Raw genomic sequence first — 27,677 nt, 5'->3', positions numbered from 1 at the left:
GTGGCTGGTATGAGTCTTACCCGGGATTCAAAATCCTTCCTTATTGTGTCAGCTCTTCCGGGCACAGTATCCTAACTGAAGTCTGGAGGAGGGTCATAGTGGAAGGAGCCAGTGCACACCAGTAGTCTAAAGCTTTCTTTTAGTTGTGCCCAGTCTCCTGCGGAACCGCTATTCCACATGGTCCTTACGGAGTCCCAGCATCCACTACGGACTACGAGAAATAGAATTACCGGTGAGTAAATTCTTATTTTTGCTGCTCTTCCATCCTCTGAAGCATATAGAGGGTTGAACTCCACCTCGTTACCACCTCTTGCTTCAGATGATGGCAGGGCAGGTTCAGGACTGATTGCTGGTGCTCCAGTCTTCGGCACGCGGTGGCTGAATGCCGAAAGTGGCCCGCTATTCTTCGGGCCACGACAGCATCTCTTGCACGCCCCTGTCGTTTTTTAAATAATTTTGCACCACCAAATTCAATGTATGTGCAAAACATGGGACGTGCTGGAATTTGCCCAGATGTAATGCACGCACAATAATGGTGGCGTTGTCCAATGTCACAAATCCCCAGGAGAGTCCAATTGGGGTAAGCCATTCTGCGATGATGTTCCTCAGTTTCCGTAAGAGGTTGTCAGCTGTGTGCCTCTTATGGAAAGCGGTGATACAAAGCGTAGCCTGCCTAGGAACGAGTTGGCGTTTGCGAGATGCTGCTACTGGTGCCGCCGGTGCTGTTCTTGCTGCGGGAGGCAATACATCTACCCAGTGGGCTGTCACAGTCATATAGTCCTGAGTCTGCCCTGCTCCACTTGTCCACATGTCCGTGGTTAAGTGGACATTGGGTACAACTGCATTTTTTAGGACACTGGTGACTCTTTTTCTGACGTCTATGTACATTTTTGGTATCGCCTGCCTAGAGAAATGGAACCTAGATGGTATTTGGTACCGGGGACACAGTACCTCAAACAAGTCTCTAGTTGCCTGTGAATTAACGGTGGATACCGGAACCACGTTTCTCACCACCCAGGCTGCCAAGACCTGAGTTATCCGCTTTGCAGCAGGATGACTGCTGTGCTATTTCATCTTCCTCGCAAAGGACTGTTGGACAGTCAATTGCTTACTGGAAGTAGTACAAGTGGTCTTCCGACTTCCCCTCTGGGATGACGAACGACTCCCAGCAGCAACAACAGCAGCGCCAGCAGCAGTAGGCGTTACACTCAAGGATGCATCGGAGGAATCCCAGGCAGGAAAGGACTCGTCAGACTTGCCAGTGACATGGCCTGCAGGACTATTGGCTTTCCTGTGTAAGGTGGAAATTGACACTGAGGGAGTTGGTGGTGTGGTTTGCAGGAGCTTGGTTACAAGAGGAAGGGATTTAGTGGTCAGTGGACTGCTTCCGCTGTCATCCAAAGTTTTTTAACTTGTCACTGACTTCTGATGAATGCGGACCAGGTGACGTATAAGGGAGGATGTTCCTAGGTGGTTAACGTCCTTACCCCTACTTATTACAGCTTGACAAAGGCAACACACGGCTTGACACCTGTTGTCCGCATTTGTGTTGAAATAATTCCACACCGAAGAGGTGATTTTTTTTTTTTTTTTTGTATTTTGACCAGGCATGTCAATGGCCATATTCGTCCCACGGACAACAGGTGTCTCCCCGGGTGCCTGACTTAAACAAACCACCTCACCATCAGAATCCTCCTTGTCAATTTCCTCCCCAGCACCAGCAACACCCATATCCTCATCCTGGTGTACTTCAACAGTGACATCTTCAATTTGACTATCAGGAACTGGACTGCGGGTGCTCCTTCCAGCACTTGCAGGGGGCGTGCAAATGGTGGAAGGCGCAAGCTCTTCCCGTCCAGTGTTGGGAAGGTCAGGCATCGCAACCGACACAATTGGACTCTCCTTGGGGATTTGTGATTTAGAAGAACGCACAGTTCTTTGCTGTGCTTTTGCCAGCTTAAGTCTTTTCATTTTTCTAGCGATAGGATGAGTGCTTCCATCCTCATGTGAATCTGAACCACTAGCCATGAACATAGGCCAGTGCCTCAGCCGTTCCTTGCCACTCCGTGTCGTAAATGGCATATTGGCAAGTTTACGCTTCTCATCAGACGCTTTCAATTTTGATTTTTGGGTCATTTTACTGAACTGTTTTTTGGATTTTACATGCTCTCTACTATGACATTGGGCATCGGCCTTGGCAGACGACGTTGATGGCATTTCATTGTCTCGGCCATGACTAGTGGCAGCAGCTTCAGCACGAGGTGGAAGTGGATCTTGATCTTTCCCTATTTTAACCTCCACATTTTTGTTCTCCATTTTTTAATGTGTGGAATTATATGCCAGTATCAATAGCAATGGCCTACTACTATATATACTGCGCACAACTGAAATGCACCACAGGTATGGATGGATAGTATACTTGACGACACAGAGGTAGGTAGAACAGTGGCCTTCCGTACCGTACTGCTATATATACTGGTGGTCACTGTCAGCAAACTGCAAAACTAAAATGCACCACAGGTATAGAATCTAGATGGGTAGTATACTTGACGACACAGAGGTAGGTAGAGCAGTGGCCTTCCGCACCGTACTGCTATATATACTGGTGGTCACTGTCAGCAAAACTCTGCACTGTACTCCTCCTATATAATACTGCTGGTCCCCAGTCCCCACAATAAAGCAGTGTGAGCACAGATATATGCAGCACACTGAGCACAGATATGGAGTGTTTTTCAGGCAGACAACGTATACTGGTGGTCACTGTCAGCAAAACTCTGCACTGTACTCCTCCTATATAATATACTGGTGGTCCCCAGTCCCCACAATAAAGCAGTGTGAGCACAGATATATGCAGCACACTGAGCACAGATATGGAGTGTTTTTCAGGCAGACAACGTATACTGGTGGTCACTGTCAGCAAAACTCTGCACTGTACTCCTCCTATCTATATAATACAGCTGCTCCCCAGTCCCCACAATAAAGCAATAAGCACAAATATTTGCATCAAGATTAATAAACGGAGAGGACGCCAGCCACGTCCTCTCCCTAACATTTCCAATGCACGAGTGAAATGGCGGCGACGCGCGGCTGCTTATATAGAATCCGAATCTCGCGAGAATCCGACAGCGGGATGATGACGTTCGGGCGCGCTCGGGTTAACCGAGCCATACGGGAGAATCCGAGTATGCCTCGGACCCGTGTAAAATGGGTGAAGTTCGGGGGGGTTCGGTTTCCGAGGAACCGAACCCGCTCATCACTAGCGCTCACCAATTCTCTTTCTGGCACAGGGCACCAAAAAGTCCAGTTCTGGCTCTGCATGACGTCACTGGATCAATACATCGCTCAGGTGTGTCACTGTGTACCTAGTTTAACATCTCAGACAGCCTGATGGGAGCTGCAGTCACAATGACTTCCTCTGGTTCTCACACCTCCTCATTGTGTGCTATGTTTCATTACAAAGTGTGTGACAGGGGGGTGTTGTTCTAGTGTGGGAGACGATTCACACTGCAGAAAATGTCCTAATCATACAGAATCATTGTAAAACTAAACCACCTTAAAGAATAGTGATGGAAATTAGGAAGCAGACACCCAGGTTTTGCATGTCCCCTCCCTGGTGGGGAGGTTGCCGAAGGCAGCCAGTGACATTTGGAAGGGGCTGGTCTGCTCTGTGAATGAGTGAACAGTGGGTGAAGTCTGAAAGTTTGCTCTGTACTGTATTATAGCAGAGACGTGAGACAGGCAGCTGCTTCATTGTGGAAACTCATCCCTTCTCAGTTACCTGTGGTTACTAGGACGGTCACTGTATTCTGGTGAGTACAGTATATAATAGTGTACAGTGTGACAGTGCATTCGGTGTAGCAGAAGCTTTATCCAAGGCAGACACCATCACTGTCCATGTGTTGTATGTGTTTTGTGTAATGTGGGACCCTGCTGATGGGGCAAATACATGAAATCCATTATATTCTAGCCAGCTTGTGAGTTTTATTCATTTAGACATAAAATATGTACAGTAAAGGCATATAGTATGTACCTATTTCAGAGAAACATAGTCACTGAGAAAGTACTGCTTACTTTTTAGTGTTTATATATATATATATATATATATATATATATATATATATATATATATATATATATATATATATATATATGTTTCAGCACGGTGCCTGGTGTTCTATTATAGTTTTCCTGCTGAGATGTGTAGAATGCAGAGAGGTGAGCAGAGCACTAGACCTTGTTGTATCATTTCTGTCACATTGGAGGCTTCTTCAAACCCCCACAGACCAAGGCTTGTGACATGTGTTTTTACACAACCAGTAACTGAGGATGTCAGTGTGTGCAGACTAGTAAGTGTATGCAGATGTATTCATTATTTAAATGGTTTCATGAGTTATAGAATGTACTAGTAACATGTGCCTGGCAGACAGTCCCAATTTCTGTGGGTTCCAGCGGAGATAATGGTAAAACGGTCCATAGAGTCATCATGGAATTGTGTAGCCTTGGAACTGATATCTGACCTCTGTTTTATAATATTATAAGAAAGTCTGTCTTTGGTTTGTATGGAGCCACATACAGTATTGCTAAATATCTGCTTGATGTACAGCTTCCTTCCTGAAACAAATAGATGTGCAAATACTATCAGTCCATCTGCGCCTCAGGAAGCTAGGTTTGCCCCATTTACAAGATGTAAGCGCTTTCACTGACAGACGTATCATTTCTCTATCGTCCTAAGTGGATGCTGGGGTTCCTGAAAGGACCATGGGGAATAGCGGCTCCGCAGGAGACAGGGCACAAAAAAGTAAAGCTTTACTAGGTCAGGTGGTGTGCACTGGCTCCTCCCCCTATGACCCTCCTCCAGACTCCAGTTAGATTTTGTGCCCGAACGAGAAGGGTGCAATCTAGGTGGCTCTCCTAAAGAGCTGCTTAGAGAAAGTTTAGTTTAGGTTTTTTTCTTTACAGTGAGTCCTGCTGGCAACAGGATCACTGCAACGTGGGACTTAGGGGGAAAGTAGTAAACTCACCTGCATGCAGAGTGGATTTGCTGCTTGGCTACTGGACACCATTAGCTCCAGAGGGATCGAACACAGGCCCAGCCGTGGAGTCCGGTCCCGGAGCCGCGCCGCCGACCCCCTTGCAGATGCTGAAGCGTGAAGAGGTCCGGAAACCGGCGGCTGAAGACTCCTCAGTCTTCATAAGGTAGCGCACAGCACTGCAGCTGTGCGCCATTTTCCTCTCAGCACACTTCACTGGGCAGTCACTGAGGGTGCAGAGCGCTGGGGGGGGGCGCTCTGAGAGGCAAATATAAACCTTATACAAGGCTAAAAATACCTCACATATAGCCCATAGGGGCTATATGGAGATATTTAACCCCTGCCTGACTGGAAAAATAGCGGGAGAAGAACCCGCCGAAAAAGGGGCGGGGCCTATCTCCTCAGCACACGGCGCCATTTTCTGTCACAGCTCCGCTGGTCAGAACGGCTCCCAGGTCTCTCCCCTGCACTGCACTACAGAAACAGGGTAAAACAGAGAGGGGGGGCACATTAATGGCTATATATATATATATTAAAGCAGCTATAAGGGAGCACTTAATATAAGGATATCCCTTGTATATATAGCGCTTTGTGGTGTGTGCTGGCAGACTCTCCCTCTGTCTCCCCAAAAGGGCTAGTGGGTCCTGTCTTCATTAGAGCATTCCCTGTGAGTTTGCGGTGTGTGTCGGTACGTGGTGTCGACATGTATGAGGACGATATTGGTGTGGAGGCGGAGCAATTGCCAAATATGCAGATGTCACCCCCCAGGGGGTCGACACCAGAATGGATGCCTTTATTTGTGGAATTACGTGATGGTTTATCTTCCCTTAAACAGTCAGTTGAGGACATGAGGCGGCCGGACAATCAATTAATGCCTGTCCAGGCGCCTCAAACACCGTCAGGGGCTGTAAAACGCCCTTTGCCTCAGTCGGTCGACACAGACCCAGACACGGGCACTGATTCCAGTGACGACGGTAGAAATTCAAACGTATTTTCCAGTAGGGCCACACGTTATATGATTTTGGCAATGAAGGAGACGTTACATTTAGCTGATACTACAGATACCGTAAAACAGGGTATTATGTATGGTGTGAAAAAACTACAAACAGTTTTTCCTGAATCAGAAGAATTAAATGACGTGTGTGATGAAGCGTGGGTTGCTCCTGATAAAAAGTTGATAATTTCAAAAAAGTTATTGGCATTATACCCTTTCCCGCCAGAGGTTAGGGCGCGCTGGGAAACACCCCCTAAGGTGGACAAGGCGCTCACACGCTTATCCAAACAAGTGGCGTTACCCTCTCCTGAGACGGCCGCACTTAAGGATCCATCAGATAGAAAGATGGAAGTTATTCAAAAGAATATATACACACATGCAGGTGTTATACTACGACCAGCTATAGCAACTGCCTGGATGTGCAGTGCTGGAGTAGTTTGGTCAGAATCCCTGATTGAAAATATTGATACCCTAGATAGGGACAATGTTTTACTGTCGTTAGAACAAATAAAGGATGCATTTATCTATATGCGTGATGCACAGAGGGATATTTGCACACTGGCATCTCGGGTGAGTGCTATGTCCATTTCAGCCAGAAGAGCCTTATGGACACGACAGTGGACAGGCGATGCGGATTCAAAACGTCACATGGAGGTTTTGCCGTATAAAGGGGAGGAGTTATTTGGAGTTGGTCTATCAGACTTGGTGGCCACGGCTACTGCCGGGAAATCCACTTTTTTACCTCAAGTCACTCCCCAACAGAGAAAGGCACCGACCTTTCAACCGCAGCCTTTTCGCTCCTACAAAAATAAGAGAGCAAAGGGCTTGTCGTACCTGCCACGAGGCAGAGGAAGAGGGAAGAGACACCAACAGGCAGCTCCTTCCCAGGAACAGAAGCCCTCCCCGGCTCCTGCAAAAACCTCAGCATGACGCTGGGGCCTCTCAAGCGGACTCGGGGACAGTGGGGGGCCGTCTCAAAAATTACAGCGCGCAGTGGGCTCACTCGCAGGTAGACCCCTGGATCCTGCAGATAATATCTCAGGGGTACAGGTTGGAATTAGAGACGGATCCTCCTCATCGTTTCCTGAAGTCTGCCTTACCAACCGTCTCTTCCGAAAGGGAGAGGGTGTTGGAAGCCATTCACAAGCTGTACGCTCAGCAGGTGATAGTCAAAGTACCCCTATTACAACAAGGAAAGGGGTATTATTCCACTCTATTTGTGGTACCGAAGCCGGATGGCTCGGTAAGGCCTATTCTAAATCTGAAGTCCTTGAACCTCTACATAAAAAAGTTCAAGTTCAAGATGGAGTCACTCAGAGCAGTGATAGCGAACCTGGAAGAAGGGGACTTTATGGTATCCTTGGACATCAAGGATGCGTATCTACACGTTCCGATTTACCCCGCACACCAGGGGTACCTCAGGTTCATTGTTCAAAACTGTCACTATCAGTTTCAGACGCTGCCGTTCGGATTGTCCACGGCGCCTCGGGTCTTTACCAAGGTAATGGCCGAGATGATGATTCTTCTTCGAAGAAAAGGCGTATTAGTTATCCCATACTTGGACGATCTCCTAATAAGGGCAAGGTCCAGAGAACAGCTGGAGACAGCTTTAGCACTATCTCAAGAGGTGCTAAGACAACACGGGTGGATTCTGAATATTCCAAAATCCCATTTAATCCCGACAACTCGTCTGCTGTTCCTAGGAATGATTCTGGACACGGTTCAGAAAAAGGTTTTCCTTCCAGAGGAAAAAGCCAAGGAGTTATCCGATCTGGTCAGGAACCTCCTAAAACCAGGAAAAGTGTCAGTACATCAATGCACAAGAGTCCTGGGAAAAATGGTGGCTTCTTACGAAGCAATTCCATTCGGCAGATTCCATGCAAGAATATTCCAAAGGGATCTGTTGGACAAATGGTCAGGGTCGCATCTGCAGATGCACCTGCGAATAACCCTGTCACCAAAGACAAGGGTGTCACTTCTGTGGTGGTTGCAGAAGGCTCACCTATTAGAAGGCCGCAGATTCGGCATTCAGGATTGGATCCTGGTGACCACGGACGCCAGCCTGAGAGGCTGGGGAGCAGTCACACAAGGAAGAAACTTCCAGGGAGTATGGACGAGTCTGGAAAAATCTCTTCACATAAACATTCTGGAACTAAGAGCAATCTACAATGCTCTAAGCCAGGCGGAACTTCTCCTGCAAGGAAAGCCGGTGTTGATTCAGTCGGACAACATCACGGCGGTCGCCCATGTAAACAGGCAGGGCGGCACAAGAAGCAGGAGTGCAGTGGCAGAAGCTGCCAAGATTCTTCGCTGGGCGGAGAATCACGTGATAGCACTGTCAGCAGTGTTCATCCCGGGCGTGGACAACTGGGAAGCAGACTTCCTCAGCAGACACGATCTTCATCCGGGAGAGTGGGGTCTACATCCAGAAGTCTTCAACATGTTAATAGACCGTTGGGAAAGACCAATTGTAGACATGATGGCGTCTCGCCTCAACAAAAAACTGGACAAATATTGCGCCAGGTCAAGAGATCCACAGGCAATAGCTGTGGACGCACTGGTAACTCCTTGGGTGTACCAGTCAGTGTATGTGTTTCCTCCTCTGCCGCTCATACCAAAGGTATTGAAGATCATACGGCAAAGAAGAGTAAGAACAATACTAGTGGTTCCGGATTGGCCGAGAAGGACTTGGTATCCGGAACTTCAAGAGATGCTCACGGACGAACCGTGGCCTCTACCTCTGAGAAGGGACCTGCTACAGCAGGGTCCCTGTCTTTTTCAAGACTTACCGCGGCTGCGTTTGACGGCATGGCGGTTGAACGCCAGATCCTAAAAGGGAAAGGCATTCCAGAAGAAGTCATTCCTACCTTGATTAAGGCACGGAAGGAAGTCACCGTGAAACATTATCACCGCATTTGGCGAAAATATGTAGCGTGGTGCGAGGATCGGAGGGTTCCGACGGAGGAATTCCAACTGGGTCGTTTCCTACATTTCCTGCAATCAGGATTATCTATGGGTCTCAAATTGGGATCCATTAAGGTTCAAATTTCGGCCCTGTCAATATTCTTCCAAAAAGAATTGGCCTCTGTCCCTGAGGTCCAGACTTTTGTCAAGGGAGTACTGCATATACAGCCTCCTGTGGTGCCTCCGGTGGCACCGTGGGATCTAAATGTAGTTTTAGATTTCCTCAAATCCCATTGGTTTGAACCATTGAAAAAGGTGGATTTGAAATATCTCACATTGAAAGTGACTATGTTACTAGCCCTGGCCTCTGCCAGGAGAGTATCTGAATTGGCGGCTTTATCTTATAAAAGTCCTTATCTAATCTTCCATTCGGATAGGGCAGAACTGCGGACTCGTCCGCATTTTCTCCCTAAAGTGGTATCAGCATTTCATCTGAACCAACCTATTGTGGTGCCTGCGGCCACTAGCGACTTGGAGGACTCCAAGTTGTTGGACGTTGTCAGAGCCTTAAAAATATACATTGCAAGGACGGCTGGAGTCAGAAAATCTGACTCGCTGTTTATATTGTATGCACCCAACAAGTTGGGCGCACCTGCTTCTAAGCAGTCGATTGCTCGTTGGATTTGTAACACAATTCAACTTGCACATTCTGTGGCAGGCCTGCCACAGCCTAAAACTGTAAAAGCCCACTCCACAAGGAAGGTGGGCTCATCTTGGGCGGCTGCCCGAGGGGTCTCGGCATTACAACTCTGCCGAGCAGCTACGTGGTCGGGGGAGAACACGTTTGTAAAATTTTACAAATTTGATACCCTGGCAAAGGAGGACCTGGAGTTCTCTCATTCGGTGCTGCAGAGTCATCCGCACTCTCCCGCCCGTTTGGGAGCTTTGGTATAATCCCCATGGTCCTTTCAGGAACCCCAGCATCCACTTAGGACGATAGAGAAAATAAGAATTTACTTACCGATAATTCTATTTCTCGGAGTCCGTAGTGGATGCTGGGCGCCCATCCCAAGTGCGGATTATCTGCAATACTTGTACATAGTTATTGTTAACTAATTCGGGTTATTGTTAAGGAGCCATCTTTAAGAGGCCCTTTCTGTTGTCATACTGTTAACTGGGTTTAGATCACAAGTTGTACGGTGTGATTGGTGTGGCTGGTATGAGTCTTACCCGGGATTCAAAATGCCTCCCTTATTGTGTATGCTCGTCCGGGCACAGTACCTAACTGGAGTCTGGAGGAGGGTCATAGGGGGAGGAGCCAGTGCACACCACCTGACCTAGTAAAGCTTTACTTTTTTGTGCCCTGTCTCCTGCGGAGCCGCTATTCCCCATGGTCCTTTCAGGAACCCCAGCATCCACTACGGACTCCGAGAAATAGAATTATCGGTAAGTAAATTCTTATTTTTACTGCACATTAAAAAGAAAAACAAAGAGGGATAGATAATACAGCTTTCTACCATTTACATAACACTACTCGCTCTTTGTTGCATAAAGAAGTTTTTTAAATCAAATATTTTGCGAATTAATCTACACCTACAAATGTTGTTGTTGTTGCTTTGTAAGGCACCATACTGTTCAGTAGGGGGAATAGGAGGACACACATAACATTGTATCGACCCAGCTTCCCGTTTACAGTGAATGTACGCTGCCCTCGCCGCGTCACAGGCAACGTCACCAACCCAGCAATATGCCGGGCTGGTGACTGTGGTGGGAAAGGGGGCTGACGCAAGTCGCAGGCGGGTAGCACCTGTGTCAGGCTCCCGGCTGCGACCCGCGATCTCGATATAAAAGTGGTATTAGCCTGCAGAGCGATACAGTGGACGAAGATAACTGCCATTGGCAGTAAGGAGCTGGTTGATACTTTATCTCCATCCACTTTCTCTCTCTCAAAGACCCCAATGTGCGCATTTGTAGTCTATACACAGGTCTGGGGCAGGGGCTTTACTATGAGAGTTATGGAAAGGCTGAGAGAATCTATCACAAGACACTACAACATTTTTGATATCCTGGGAGGAGAGGTCCATTTGGGTGGTGCAGAGGGCATGCTACCGAAAATCACATCATGGAGGCCATGTCTCCACTGCTTAGTGCCACGATTTGTGTCACCAAGAATACGGATTGCTATCTTCACTGGGGAAGTGGGCCAGGATCTACAGTGCCTTGCTAAAGTATTCACCCCCTTTGCATTTGTAATGTTTTGTTGCTTCACAACCTTGAAGTAAAATGGATTGTTTGAAGGTTTGCATCATTTTATTCACAGAACATGCCTACAACTTTGCAGATGTTTTTTTATTTTTTATTGTGAAGCAAACAACAAATAGGACAAAATAACAGAAAACGTCAGCGTGCAAAACTATTCACCCCCCTAAAGTTAGTACTTCTTAGAACCACCTTTTGCGGCAATTACAGCTGCAAGTCGCTTTGGATAAGTCTCTCTGAGCTTGCCACATCTTGGCACTGGGATTTTTGCCCATTCCTCAAGTAAAACTGCTCCAGCTCCTTCATGTTGGATGGTTTCCGCTTGTGAACAGCAATCTTCAAGTCTGACCACAGATTCTCAATTGGATTGAGATCTGGGCTTTGACTAGGCCATTTCAACACATTTAAATGTTTTCCCTTAAACCACTCGAGTGTTGCTTTAGCAGTATGCTTCGGGTCATTGTCCTGCTCTAAGGAAGGTGAACCGTCCCAGTCTCAAATCACAGGCAAGGCAAGAAAAGGATACTGGCACCGGCTGGATCTCAAAATAAAGAACGGATACAAATTTATCAATAAAAAATTAATCATACATTTATTAAAATTTAAACTAAAAATACGACATATGTAGTTGTCAAGAGGGTAATCAGTAATAAAAGTTGAGAGTCTCTCAAATTATCATAAGACCACTTAAGTTTCCATTAAGGCAGTGTGCACTGGTAATCTGGCTAGGACTCAGTCCTCCAAGGTATCCTCATAAATTTCAGATATAGTTATTACCATGGTCTCAGAAAGAAGTCCCCTTGGTTCTCAATTGCAGATCGAGGTCCAATAGCAGCAGGGGAATATGTAGAGACTCCAAATGGATGGCGCTGGTAGGGATCCTAGAGGATTTTAAGTCCAAAGATTGCCAGATGATTGTAGATAACAGGTGCAGTGCCCGTGGTCAGAAAGAAAGAGGGCTCAACGCGTTTCGCTGGTCTTGGTCACCGCCAGCTTCCTCAGGAGCAGTTATATGACTTCTGAAGGTAATTGGTTGCACCAGAACTTTTGAGGGGCTTCATAGCAAAGGGGTGAATACATATACACATGCCAAATTTCAAATTTCTATTTATAAAAATTATTTTTGATATAAATTTTTCTCATTTCATTTCACCCACTTAGACTATTTTGTGCAGATCCATCACATTAAATTCAGGTAAAAAAAATTTAAATTGCAGGTTGTAATGTAACAAAATAGGTAAAAAGCCAAGTGGGGTGAATACTTTAGCAAGGCACTGTAGGAGGGTGATCTCTCTTTGGAAGGGGCAGTTGAGTAGTCTAGTCTAGTAGAGAAAAGTGAAAATACGTAATCAAAGTTCTGAAGTATATTTTGTAAACTACTGTAGAACAACTTTCTTGGGTTGGGTCTACAGTATGCTGCATTACTGCATATATGTAGATAATGGGCCCTACACATTTACCGATTACACTGAAAGATATGAACGATCTCGTTCATTAATGAATGAGATATCGTTCATATCTTTCAGTGTGTATGCACCAATGATGAACGATGTGCAGCCCCGTGCTCGTTCATCGTTGGTGCCGGCTTGTTTATGCCTGCAAGCCTATATGGACAATATCGTCAATATTAGCAAGCAGGGCTAAGGGACCCCCGCCGGTCGTCCGTATAGGCCGTCGGCCACCTCGGCAGCCAATTCGCCAGTGTGTAGGGCCCATAAGACACGGACATATTTGACAGATCTACACATTTGGCAGTGGGCTCTAGTGAACAGGTCAGATGAGGGCCTGTTAGTATGACCACTAAAGTGGTTGGCTGACAGCTGTCATCTGCTCACGGAATTTACTGGCAAACCGCATAATCACCTGACGGATTTTGGGGTCTATTCATGAAGCAGTGAAAAGTGTGGAGAAGTGAGCCGGTGGAGAAGTTGCCCATGGCAACCAATCAACTGCTCCGTACAATTGTGTAATATGCAAAGTATAAATGTTATTTCAATGCTGATTGGTTGCTATGGACAACTTCTCCACCTGCTCACTTCTCCACACTTTTCACTGCTTCATGAATAAACCCCTAAGTCAATTTGTATATGTCAGTTGTTGTATTGGTTATGCTGGCAGCATACTACATTGTAAAGGATGGACAGAATCACAAAACAATAATTAAACCTAGAACCATAATGTGAATGTCATAGTGTTTCAGTGATGCAGGAGGGCTGAATGGAAACTTAGGTCTGCAGACCCGCCACGGGTTTTCCACGCTGGGTAGAATCAGGAAGCCGAGCAGTATAAAATGTCTGCATAGCAATATCAAAATCGCTAGTGGTATAAGTTTGAAATAGATTTATTTGATTGGATGGATAACTCTCACTAAGCAGGTGTAAAACCCATCTCCTTCAGACAAACATTTTATTATGTTGTGCATACCTTTACATGACATTTAACATGTTAAAGACGCCTATGGCTGTAGGTCACGTGCTGAATTACCTCTTAAGATCAGTTGGCTGCCAGGGTGCTTCCCTTTATTTAAATAGGTGAAGTAGAAGTGTCCTTATACTGACATAAACCTCCCAGCCTTATGAGATGAAACCCATCAGTGTACACACTTCCTCTGTAGTCATCTGAGTGACATACCTGGAAACGATGTGTAGGAGTGTGAGCGAGGCGGCTGCCTCCTAAGAGAATTGTGCAGAATTTCTACAAGACTCGTTCATGTGGTAAATGTTCATTATGTCACAGATGTTCAAGTAGTCAGAGGAAGAGACATGTTTCTAGAGATGACTAATCCGTGGTGGTTCATCTACCCAGCCACAAGCCCACGTTTCCCAGTGATGCACTAATCTATCTGCACTAATTATTACAGTGAACCATTATTTTTGTATACTGTGCATTTTCCAGACACCACTACCCAAACAATTAGAAAGTTTTTTTATTTTTTATAATAAAGCTATTTGTTTTTACTTATTTAATGTACACATCACATTTATAAGAATGCAGGCGTCCAAGGCTACCAGCACATGAGAGACTTGACTGAGGCATGAGCCCTGCCTTCTTATTCAGATAAGTATAGCTATTGTCCAGATAGAGTAGCAGCATTCCTTTTCTTCATTCATGTCTCTATGAGAGGAAAACTCTTCAACTCTTCAAACAACTAACATATGTGATATCAATCACTACCTTTTATGAAGATCGATATCACATATGTTAGTTGTTTAAACGTACAGTAGCTTCTACATCACATATGCTGTTGGAGTGGATCTTACAACTAAGGCAGCAATTTTGTTGACTGAACTAATATTCACCAGAATTCAGTTTGTCGATTTACTAGGAACAGGAGACATCAGCGAGGCTATTTGTGCCTCATGGCTCAATGATGCCATTAGTTTCTAGTGACTATAGAATGAATATGGTACCATTTATATTTAGGGATTAGAGCTGTTTTTGTATCCTAGTATTTCGGATCTCTGGGACATTTACCCTGTTGGTTTACACCTCTTTGGGAACACAAAAGTAAAAGTAGTTAGAGAACAACAACTTATTCATATCTCCCAATTGCTGGATGGATCTCAAAAATGATGGCGCTAATAATAAAGCTGGCGGAGAGTCACCTACAAGTGGGCGTTTCTGTGTAGATCACGGTGGGGCTTTGCCAGAGTGGAGATTATTGTGTGCTGATTTCACGTCTATATGCTTAAATGTTTGTATGACTTCTTAAGGGTGTAAGTAGTTTGTTCACTTCAAATTTCACATATTTGGAAAAATACCTGACCTTCAATTAAGAGGGCTATTTTTTCTTCTGATCCATTTTACATTAATCATCTCAGTGCAAGTGGCAGCTATTGTCATCTAATTATATGATATCAGTGATGTAACTCATGGGTTAAGCATTTGTCATCCAAAATTACATTCACCATCGTATGGCTTTTTGGCTGTTGTCCTCAAACTGTCTTGAATCATGGTACCCTAGAGTATCAGCATTTTTTTTATGGCACCTCCTAGGCCAAATGTTTCTTATACCGCTTTTACACCACCAGCTTTGAACACGGGGTTATTGCACGTGAGAGTGCATAACCCGTGTTGCTATGCGGTGTAAAAGGGCCCAGTTGGAATAATCTGGGTCGAGTGACCCCGTATTCCAACTCGGGTAGCTTGCAGGGTTGAATGTGTGTTCAACACGGCTCGCTGTGCTATGTAAACAGGAAGCCGGGTCGATACAACCTGTTTCCTGTTCATTCTATGTGGACAGGGCGGCGCTTGGAGATCATGTGATCTCCAAGCGCCACCCCCACCGCATCACCGCTGACGTCACCAACCCGGCAACATACCAGGTTGGTAACAGCGTTGACGAGGGGCCTGAGATGGGTCGCAGCCGCGAAGCACCCGTGACAGGCTCCCGAGTGCGACCCGCCTCATTCAGTCTAAAAGGGGTATTATTGAGAAATTCAGCAATATAATATTAAATGAAGTAAATTGTGCTTACCTATCATTCTTAGATTCATTGATGTATTGGTGGACATGGTTATGCTTCTGTTTATCCACATATTTTTTGATTGGCAGCTGCCAGCACTGGTTTTGTCTATCATATTTACCATAAATAATTTGATTTCGTACTAGACCACAAACCCATGGCACTCCTGCAAGTGCTTTATGGCCCCCAATTTCGGAGCCTCTGCTTTGGGGTATTCCAATAGATGAACAGATTGAAAGAAAATATTCTTCTGTTTTAAACTGCATGTTAAATAATGTTGCATTATTCTACCGTTGTGACATTTCTGCAGAGTGATGGTTGCTAGGAAAACTGATTCATACCAGATGTTGTGGAAAAGTTTACTTTTAAAACTAACAGCTTTAATTCGTGATTCATGCCCTAATATAAGGAATTTTTAGATGATTGTGCATGACGTTTGTCATATGTTTCTGATTTATGTATGAGCACGCACTGTATTGTGGCAGCAGTGGAAGATTTAGAAAGAGGACGTTTAAACGTGTTGTATTTCTGACAGAGTGATATGGTGACACAAACGTGTTTGGAGATTTTGAATAGTTTTTTTACAGTGTCAGCCAAAGTTTGAAAAGTGCCGCCATATAGGCTATTCTTTCCACATAACACACCTGCTTCATGTGCACATAAGAGCCTTCTATAGGAAGTCATGTAATGTTATACAGGTGAACAAAGCAAGAGGTTTAAAGTACCTGTATATCTGTCACCTATATACAGTGGGAGCTGTCATTTTGTTAGCAAGGACAGTGGTTCTCAAACTGTGTGCCAGGGCACCCTGGGGTGTCTCGGGACACTTGCAGGGCTGCCCTGAGTTGGTGGTCCAGGACTAATTCTAATTATTTATAGTCAATGTAATAGGTAAAACCAGTGCTGGTTGCTGTCAATTATTAAATGTGTGGACAAACAGAAGCAAATAGTATCCCTCACCACACACTTGAAATTAAGGATGACATATAAACACAATTTACTTAATTTAATATCTCTTTCTAAATTTCTCAACAAGACACTTTTGGCCTGGGGTGGGGGGGGAGAGGGCATGAAGAAAATTCTAACACTCTAGCGTGCCGTGATTCACAAAAGTGTAAGAACCCCTGAGCTAGGTAGTAATAACATCACTGAGGAATAAGCTAGGATGTGTCCTTGATATGCACCACAAAAGTTATTGTTCTTGCACTGGTGAACTTAGATGCGTAGTATGCCTAGCGTACACCAAGGTGCACATCTACCATCTGCTCTCAGGAGACACCTCTGTAACCTAGAAGTGCATGTAGGATTAAATAGTTAACATGGGGTCCAGAATGTTTTGACAGGTTCTGTAAACAACTGATGATTGGTTTTGATATGGCTTAAGGGGTCTATGTACTAAGCTTTGGAGAGAGATAGAGAGATAAAGTACCGGCCAATCAGCTCCTAACTGCCATCTTACAGGCTGTGTTTGAAAAATGACAGGATCTGGTTGGTTGAGCCTAAGGGGCCATTATCCTCTACTTTCAACATGCACCATTTTTCAATAAGGGCTTTGTATGTAGTACTAAACATGCATTTATTGCCATAGTAATACTCACATCAATCTGTCTCAAAATAAACTATTGGCTGGTTGTGTTAAGGTTAGCTAGTTGCAATAACTTCAGTCGGTCACATGTATAGCTGGGCCCATAAGGAGCTGTGTGTTATATTATTGAGAGTCTAATCATGCATGAACCTAGTCAATGGTCATGCGCAACTGGACATGGGTGTAAACATCTCATTTAAATTACTGTATGTTTTTTTGGCTACATGTGAATCCACCCTGGATCCAGTTATTCAAAGTGTTTATTTGTAAATATGTGTAGTATGCTGTGTATGCGCCAAAGCAGAAAAGGAGGATTGAGCTGTAATAGGGTCAGGTTGTGCTGATCCTGTAATCATTAATCACTGTTCTGCAGAACACTAAAAGTTTCCGAGTCCTCTAGCAATAGGTCCCGTATGATCAGCTCATTTGCCAATGTTATCTTGCATTCATTGACATTATGGTCATAGGAAAATATCACAATAAGAACCAATCCTTAAGCTCCAAGTCCCACTCAATTATATCTAAGATATATCAAGATTCCTAAGGGACCATAACAGATGTGGCACCAGCAGCAGTGATTCCCAGCATTAATTTCTAGGCTTATAAGCTACATGGGTCCTGAGATGTGTACCTTTACTCTAATATGGGAGAGTCTGAATGATTCTTGCAGACAGAGGTGAATTTAGGTATCAGACTGTCCCTAGGCACAATATTATTGGCCTCCCCGTCCCGAATACCCCCCACCCCCCCACCCATCTTTACATCTATTCTCAGCCTCCACTGTAATGGCAGTTAAGTATAACTGCAGAGCCTCCTAGCAGCAGTGTAGACGACTCTCCATACACATCATCATAGTGTCACTGTAGGCTCAGGTCCTGAAGCCTCCTGACAGACACCAACTAGGCAAGTTCCCCAACCTCTCCCCCACCTTCTGCATGCAAATCCCTGCCCTCAACCCCCCTCCCCATTCCCCCGCTGGTGCTACATGAAAAAAGACTGGTGGCTATGATTTGAGAGGCGGGCAGCCCTAGCAGGTAGTGTCCCTAGGCACATGTCTCGCGTGCCTAATGGGAAATCCGCCACTGCTTGCAGTATAATATCAATAATTATAGCCACCAGATAATCACCTTCCACTAAACAGCCAAGTCCAAGACAATGGGGTCTATTTACTAAGCCTTGGCTGGAGATAAAGTCGATGGAGATAAAGTCCTAACTGCCATGTCAAAGGCTGGGTTTGAAAAATGACAGTTAGGAGCCGTTTGGCTGGTACTTTATCTCCATCCAAGGCTTGGTAAATAGACCCCAATGAATCAGACTTATGGTGATTAAAATCTCCTGCGCTTGGCCACAGCACCAAATTGGCGACTCACAAAGTTGATAGTGGTCATATCTTGACCACATTTTTCAAAGTCATCTGATAATGTAATATTTCTGTCGGACATGTTTTAGGGCCACGCACTTTGCCATATATTATTGCCTGATATTGCCTCAGAGCATGTAAAGGTAAACGCCTACACCAAGCTCTCAGGAGACACTTACACAATCTAGATGGAGTCTAGGAAGGTGAGGTGTAAAAATCTGAACATGTGCTTTACGCAGCAGTGTAAACACCACATCAAGTACCAACCTCCTAACACTTCAGTATCATAAATCTTTTTATTTTCTACTAAAATACTGTTTGGTTTACTCTAATTTGTGGCTTTAATGACTCATCAGTGAGGAGACATCTGGACTTTTTTTTAATTACGTGTTACTTACCTTTGTATAAAGATTTTATTACATCATTTGAAATGTGCCTGTATTTTGGACCGTGGGGAGATCTGTTCATGGGGCTAGGGCTGGGAAAAAGCATTAAGAGTAATTCCAAACGATCCTCTCTCCACAAGTCTTCTGTGTAACACTCATTTGCTAAATTATGAATCATGTTTTAATATTACTTATTTGTACAAATTTCTGATTTCCTTATTACTTACATTTTAGAACCATTATTTTAATTGTATAGTAAACCTTGCAACAGTTACAGGAGAGCACAAAATGTAACAATGGGTTGCAGCAGGCCAAAAATCAACAAGGACCATACCATAAAATTATACAGTCTTGAAAAGTTAATTTAATAATATAGTCTTGGAAAGTTATATACAGTATATATTAATGAGACATAACAACACATTTACTGTTAGGATTATATTATATACTTCTATTGCCTTAAGGCAGTATAACATTTTTTTGAGGGATTTATGGAAAGCTAAACGGGTCTATGCAGTGACTATGCTCTGGAACATAGCAGTCAACTAAAGACAGAACAATAATGCGTTAGTATCATATATAGCATTATTAAAGGGACGTACAATACACACACATAGTGGTGCAGGCATGAAATTACAAAAGTCATTGAAGTACATATGATGCACATTTATAATTGTGAATCAGCTTTCATTCAGCTAAAATATGTCACCTCCATTTTGTTGAATCTTAAGAAAAATGATGCGACTTCATTTTCCTGCTCGGTAAATGCCATAAACAGTTCAAGCCCAAAAGACATACTATTTAGTAAAGGTCAGTTTTATATCGATTGTAAATTGATTTAAAACTGACTGGCATTGTCTGAATTTCCATAATTTGCATATTCATCATGCGTCTGGTTTCAACTTCAGTGACACAGGGACACACATCACGGGTCCTCCTGCCATCACTTAATCCTTTCGCAAAGTGGTCAGCCCAGGCCTGGGGGTTGCTCTGAAAGTGGGGACTCCTCCAATAAAGGGGCCACCCGCCTGGGCTGAAAGTGTGGGTTAATGTGTGAAAAAATATATATTGTTCTTTACAGTGGGACTACAGGTCCCAGCAAGCCTGGTGTTAGCATAACTAATTGTAGATTACATCCCACAAAGTACAGAAGCAGTGTTTGTTGCAGTCCTGCGTATGCATAGTCGCCGCCCATAGGGGAGTGTATTTTCGCTGTGCAAGTGTGCGAACGCATGTGTAGCAGAGCTGTACAAACAGATTTTGTGCAGTCTCTGAGTAGCCCAGGACTTATTCAGCGGCTGCGATCAAATCAGCCTGTTCAGGACCGGAATTGACATCAGGAACCCTCCATGCAAACGCTTGGACACGCCTGCGTTTTTGCAGACACTCCCAGAAAATGGTCAGTTGTCACCCACAAACGCCTTCTTCCTGTCAGTCTCCTTGCGAACGCCCGTGCGAACGGATCCTTCGCTGAGCGGCGATTTGCTTTGTACCCGTGCGACGCACCTGCGCATTGCGATGCATACGCATGCGCAGTTTAGACCTGATCGCCCGCTGTACGAAAACGCAACCTAGCGATCAGGTCTGAATTAATTAGCCCCATAATGTCTTATTTTCTTTGTAACAACATACCTTGCATCAGAAAAAAGCTGATTTCACATTTCTTGAGTTAGGCAATTTGTTACATTCTATTTATAAATGGGTTTATGTTTAAGCTTGCAAGCAGGACCCTCATACTTATTTGCCTGTTGTTACCCAATCTTGTTTTATAACAGTATTTTTGTATTGTTCCCAATTGTAAAGGGCAACGGAATATGCAGGCACTATATAAGTGTTTGCTAATAATACTGTTCACTTTATTTTGATGAAACAAACAGCTTTAAAATAAGTTATCTTCCAAAGTAATTATTGCAGTTTTATTGTATGCAGCAGACATCCAAGTGTTAATATTTCCTTCATGAATTATAGAAAAGCTTTTAGGTTAGAAAATTTAAATGGAAACCTTAATGTCTGTCTTTGTTTATTAATCACCATGGGGTGAATGTAGTAGGGTGTGAGAATCAGAAAGTGAGAAATTTTGTGAGAGAAAAGATAATCTATTGGACTATGCATGTTTTTTTTTCTATATTCCCTATAACAAAATAGGCTGCGTGGGGGCAGTAAGGGTTAGGCTGCAGGAGGGATGGGTTTAGGGTTAAAATGCTCAATGGGAAACGTCAGGATTCTGAACATTGGGATGCCGCTGTCAGCATTCTGAGTACCTTTTTAACATGCATATTATACTTATTTTTCTTAGCTGTCCTCCTAAAAATCATTATTTCCTTTTCCAAATTTCCCTGGAGGGCGCAGCGTATGACTGCCACTTACACAGGCAAAGCTCACATCATGTCATGTAGGAATTGCCATCGATGGTTAGCAATCATTATTGGTTTGCCACTGATGTTCAATGGTTTTGCCATTGATGGCGGAGCTCCGATGTTTCTCTGCCATTGATGGCAGATGTCCAGTGGTGACACAGTGATTTTTTCCCCTGTAACATGTCACATTGTGCTTAGCCCTGCCCCTGTTGTGTACCGCTTAGATCTACCCACCTTGTCTGATTGGCCAGCCACATTCATGTGTTTTAGGTAGATGGTGAACCATTCGATGGCCATACATTGTACGTGGTCCTTTTGCATACAATGTATCATATGTGATCCCAGCCAAGGCTCCGGGATCTGACATATGCATAGTACAGGCCTCGCGATCTCCAACTCCGATCCAATGAGCACGGGACCTCACATTGGATCTGAATCGGAGGTAAAACACCTGCGATTTGCCACTTTCCATCCAAATTCTCTGCCCGATCCGTCAAAATCGGATGAAATCGGCAAAAATCGCACAAGTGCATGAGCATCATTACAGTAGACAGAGGAGAAAGAGCTCATGGGGTGTTTCAAACCGTTTCTGCTCACTACATCATGTGCCATGTATGTCATGATCCAGTCTATCTCAAGTAGAAATAGGCCTGTTAAAATCAATGTATGTTATACTATGCTGATAGATAGATCAATGTACCAGTGTGTCATAACTGTCTTTGCATGTCAAATGGTTGAAGCTTGATTGATCTGCTGGCATTTCATTATAGCCACAGAACTCAGAGACACACTGGCTAGTCAGGTGTGATTTCATCCTGACCAGAGCTAGTTTAATTACCCCAGAACCAGAGCTATGGCCAGAAAGGTGTTAAGCTCTTCCTGGTCTATGTCTTCTCAGAACTGACCATTTGTTTACACAAGAACCATGGCCAGAGCTTCAAAGGCTATTAGAAGATAAGGCCATTCGCCCCTTCAGTATGACACTCAATACCTTCTCTGGCTTTGGACGGGTTAAAACAAACTTTCCAGAGGGAGGGGGGCTGAAGGGGCAGCCTGAGTTTTAAATAGGAGAAACACAGACTGCAAGTTGTCCATTATCAAAGAAGTGAGTCAGGAGAAGCATCCTGGCTCTGTAATGTCCCGATAATATCTGAAGAGGCTTCACTTCATCCCATTGTTCCACTCTGCATGTGTTAGGATCGGTGGGTTTTGTCTCCCTAATTTTCTTTTTCTTGAAACTGTCTTTACTCATGTGACTTTGACTTTTTATCAATATATCTTGTAACTTTCTTTTCTGTAACATAAACTTTGAAGTGTTTTACTTAAATTAAATAATCAAATTTTAGCTCTGGTTTTCTGTTGTGTATCCAACCCAACTCTCTGAAAGAGGTGTTACCAAAATATTAATAATTCTGGGTGCAGGCAAGAGCCATAAGTTTGCCTTGGGTCATACCCTAAATGTTTGGCTGGTGGCAGTGACCGTGTTGAAATTAACACATGCGCTCAGGTATCCAGTAATGTCACGTGGCAGGGATTCACAGATTGGTGTATCTGGGGAATCGCCTTGCCTAGGATTGTGACAATGTGACTGTGGTTATCATGGCAGTCCATTACAGTATTATGAATGACTACCAACACGAAGAAATAAACCAAAGAAAATGGTAATTAGCAACATTTTTCTTGTAGCCTGCCTCAATGATTTATGCTAAAAAAAAAGAAAAAAAAAGAAAACCAACATATTTTTTTATGGCATTGCTGCTTTAAAGGAAGGAAGTGGAATAGGTGCTCCTTGGGAACCTGAGAAACTCACTGCTTAAAAACATGGGTTTTACATTTGTTCACAGCTGAAGATTTATAGCCCACAAATGAGTCTTCAATTTAAACATTTGTCTGGAACATTTGTCTGATTTTGAAAATATCTATGTAAGGAACAATGATTACAATATGAGTTTGTGCAGAGCTTGCTTTGCAGTTCCAAGGTAAATGTGCATAAAAGGAGGAGAGAAAATCCAGAAATATATTGATAAACTGCCTAGATAAATGTATAGACTCCATGGTCTACATTATACTGAAGCTACAGATGATCAGTTTGTACTGTATTCCTCCACTAGAGCTAACAGTAAAATGCACAATATCTTTCTGAAAAGTTTGGTCATGATTTTGCCAAAATTAATTTTTAAATGTTTTTCAGTAATTAGTAATGTTTATGTTATATTAAAGTGATCATGTCTTAATCACATAGATTTTTTACAACATAAGGGGTTGATGTATCAAGCAGCGAAAAGAATGTAGAAGTAGTACAGTAGAGAAGTTGCCCTTAGCAACCTATCAACTTCTGCGTATCATTTTATTGAATGTACTTGTTAAATGTTATCTCAAAGCGGATTAGTTGCTATGGGTAACTTCTCCATTGGTCCACTTCTCCACTCTTTTCACTGCTTGATACATCACCCCCATGGTGTGTTAAAATGAGTACATAAAATCTTACTTGTCTTCTTTCACGGAAGCTGCAGGATACTCAGGATTTTTCGGGTAGTACCCCGCACCACCTAGAAGAGTAGGCAGGTCTCCCACATCCCGCCCACTTCATGAAGTGAGCAGGATAAGTTACTACAAGGAATCTCGGGTACATAGGGAGGGGGCATGGCTAAATTGGCACAAATCTCATAATTGTAGCCCCACCCCGCAGACCCACAAATGGTGAAATTTGTATGTGACAAGTGTTTGGCTTAATTATTTTGAGAGCTGGCCCCGCCCCCAAAGTTGTTAGCAGCATCTCCTCGCTGGGCTTCTTCCAGAGAGGAAATTGATATGGTTGGCAAGTATATCATATTCATGGGGGGAATTTTATTCCTATTGATGGCCACGAAGTGCCTCAGAAAAGATTTGGAGAAGGAACTTTGCAACCAGTACCTTAGCTAAGTTTTCCTTGCATCCAATAGAGATGTGAGAGAAAAATATTAGAGAAAGATTGTCTAATAGATGGTAATGTGTGCAGCTGGACATCAAGGTACTGTCTGGCGGCACATCGCTATGAATTATATTCTCCCTTAGGAGATAATTAGCTGCCGAGCTTAACCCGGGCGGATAGCCTCAAGCTTTAATATCCAGAGCTATTCCGTTTTAAGCCCTTGTCCCACTAATGTGCGTTAACCCATAGATTCCAGGATAAGTGCCCAGAACTATGGGTTAATGCGCTCGCGATGGCTGCATCAAACGCAAAAAGCGCTACCTACTTCTGATTTGTTTACACCTAAAGAGGATGCAAGCAGGAACCAGCAGTTAGTGCAGCCTTATTCAGTTAGCCACTCTGCTAATTAAAATATTATTTATTTTATTTATTTATTAACAGTTTCTTATATAGCGCAGCAAATTCTGTTGCGCTTTACAATTGGACACAATGATAAAACAAAACTGGGTAATAAACAAACAGTCATAGAAGTAGGAAGCCCTGCTCACAAGCTTACAATATATAGGGAAATAGGCACTGCAGGACAAGGTCTCCTTTGTAAACCCGCATGTACATCAGCGCCGCGGTTTTATAAGCACTTAAGTATTCTACATGTCAATATTAAGAAAGTGTTAGTTAAGAACAAGTGTACCTGTGCCAGAATATGTTCTACGAGTATTCTGATATATACAGACCGTGCATTGTTATATATAATATACATATGATAGTCCAGTGCAATTTTATTGTGTTACTAAAATAATTATCTGCATTGTCACTATGACTGTGTTGCCTGTATCTGCTGCATGGATTTCACTTTCAGTGTATCCCAGTTATAGCTCTCACTGTATTCTGTACCCCCAGGCAGTGGTTCTCAACCTCGGTCCTCAAGTACCCCCAACAGTTCATGTTTTCCAGGTCTCCTCACAGGATTACAAGTGAAATAATTTGCTCCACCTGTGGATCTTTTATAATGTGTCAGTGAGTAATGAATACACCTGTGCACCTGCTAGGTGACCTGGAAAACATGAACTGTTGGGGGTACTTGAGGATCGAGGTTGAGAACCACTGCCCTAAGGGACTAGGTGCGTCAGGGTCCACATATAGTGTGTCACAGTATTTACCGATTAACGTGTACTATACTGTGTACTCAGTCACATAATACCCGATTTATTCGCTGGTGTTGTGTACTGTGGGGGTCATTCCGAGTTGTTCGCTCGCTAGAAGTTTTTAGCAGCCGTGCAAACGCTATGCCGCCTCCTACTGGGAGTGTATTTTAGCTTAGCAGAAGTGTGAACGAAGGGATCGCAGAGTGGCTACAAAATAATTTTGTGCAGTTTCAGAGTAGCTTCAGACCTACTCAGCGCTTGCGATCACTTCAGACTGTTCAGTTCCTGTGTTGACGTCACGAACACGCCCTGCAGTCGCCCAGCCACACCTGCGTTTTTCCTGGCACCCCTGCGTTTTTTCGAACACTCCCGGAAAACGGTCATTTGACACCCAGAAATGCTCTCTTCCTGTCAATCACTCTGAGGCCAGCAGTGCGACTGAAAAGCTTTGCTAGACCTTGTGTGAAACGACATCGTTCGTTGTAATAGTACGACGCGCATGCGCATTGCGCTGCATACGCATGCGCAGAAGTGCAATTTTTTTGCCTGATCGTTGTATAGCGAAGGAAAGCAGCTAGCGATCAACTCAGAATGACCCCCTGTGTGCGCAGTCACATTGTACTGGATATAGTCGCTGGTTTTGTGTACTGTGTATGCTGTCGCATACTAGGGGATTTATTCGCAGGTATTGTACTCTGGCTGTATTGTACTAATACGCTCTGCGGTTGCATTCACTAATAATGTCTAATACAAAGGGCAGGAAATCCAAGAACGCTCCTGCATCATGCAGCGCATCCGACAAGGATTTGCCTCAGGGGGACGTTTTGTATGAGGGTCTGTGTACTACTTGCCATACATCTCCCAGTCAGTCCGCAACTCCTGTAACCAATCAGGAGCCACCTGGGGCGGCGTTCTCATCTATGTTAAATACCCTTGTGACACGCCTTACGCCCCTTATGGGACCTCCTGTGCAATTACAGCCACTTATTGTCCCTATGGTAAATCCGCCTTGGGCCGATAACTTGTCCACCCAGTTGCAGCAATTGAGTCAATCCTTGGTTAGATATAAAACTGCCCCAAGTCACTCTCACGTCACGGGGTCATCTAAGTGGGCTACTTCCTCGTCACAATCCACTAATGTCTTAGAAGATTCTTCTGATGAGGATGGGGAGTATACAGTCCCGTCAGACACTGACACAGCTGCTTCTGATGCGAAATCTACTACTCAGGTTGATGTCCCTGACTTAGTGGTTGCTATTAAGCAGATCCTACAAATCACTGATGATGATGATGATGATTCCACTACAGTTTCTAAGAAACCTGATAAGTTTAAGCGTCAGAAGGTAATTAAAACATATTACGCATTCTCACCATTTAGTAGACATACTTCAAGAACCCTGGTCTTTGCCAGGAAAGAAATTCTCCATATCTAAAAAGATGGTAGCTCGCTATCCTCTCCCTACAGAGTTGTGTAACAAGTGGAAAAATTCACCACCGGTGGATTCCCATGTGACCCGTCTAGTGGTGTCGTCTACTCTGCCTGTCACCACTGTCACCTCACTGAAGGAACCGACAGATAAGCGTGTGGAGGGTTGCTCCCTTACAGGTGCTGTACATAGACCCACTATAGCAGCCTCTTGGGCTGCAAAAGGAATTGAAGCATGGGTTCAGGCATTAGAGGAAGAGCTGCCTCAGGATATATCTGACATTGCCAGACAGTACCTGTCTCACATTACCACTGCCGCCTATTACATTCAGGAGGCGTCCTTTGAGGCTGGTGTGTTCGCGGCCAAGGCATCGACTACGTCCATCCTGGCTCGCCGTATTCTGTGGTTGAGGTTATGGAGGGTGGGCCTGGACTTCAAAACGACCTTGGAGGTACTCCCTTTTAAGGGAAACATCCTGTTTGGGGAAGATCTCAATAAAATTGTAGCTGACTTGGCGGCTGCTAAGACTGCCTTTCTCCCTAACACTACTCCTTCTGTACAGAAGGCAAAAAGGTACCACTTTTCGCTCCTTTCAGCCTCAAGGGAAAGCAAAAGGTCAGGCATACCTGAGAAAATCTCGTGTTTCCAAAACCGCAAAGGCTAAACAATCCTGGGCAGCCCGTCAGCCTGCTTCTAAACATGACAAGCCTGCTGCTGGATGGGACAGGCCTCCTCCTAGGGGATATCAGGGTGGGAGGCTGACTTCTGCGATTCACCCAGGTCTGCTTAAAGACCATGTCAGACACATTGATGCAAGAAGTTGTCTCTCACGGGTACGCAGTCTCTTTCAAGAG

The 27,677-nt window shown here is 44.2% G+C and overlaps 1 protein-coding gene across 1 annotated transcript in view; it reads left to right on the top strand.

Moving 5' to 3' along the window:
* Positions 1 to 3,698: 3,698 nt before the first annotated feature.
* The window catches only part of LOC134966254 (leukocyte antigen CD37-like), a 218,208-nt gene continuing 194,229 nt past the window's right edge, over positions 3,699 to 27,677 (top strand). The window contains exon 1 of the mRNA XM_063942845.1: positions 3,699 to 3,809. The gene's annotated coding sequence lies outside the window, so the exon portion shown is untranslated. The remainder of the gene's footprint in view (positions 3,810 to 27,677) is intronic.

Source organism: Pseudophryne corroboree, chromosome 10, assembly GCF_028390025.1.
Source record: "Pseudophryne corroboree isolate aPseCor3 chromosome 10, aPseCor3.hap2, whole genome shotgun sequence".
Classification (NCBI taxonomy): domain Eukaryota; kingdom Metazoa; phylum Chordata; class Amphibia; order Anura; family Myobatrachidae; genus Pseudophryne; species Pseudophryne corroboree.
This window is presented reverse-complemented; position numbering and strand designations above follow the sequence as displayed.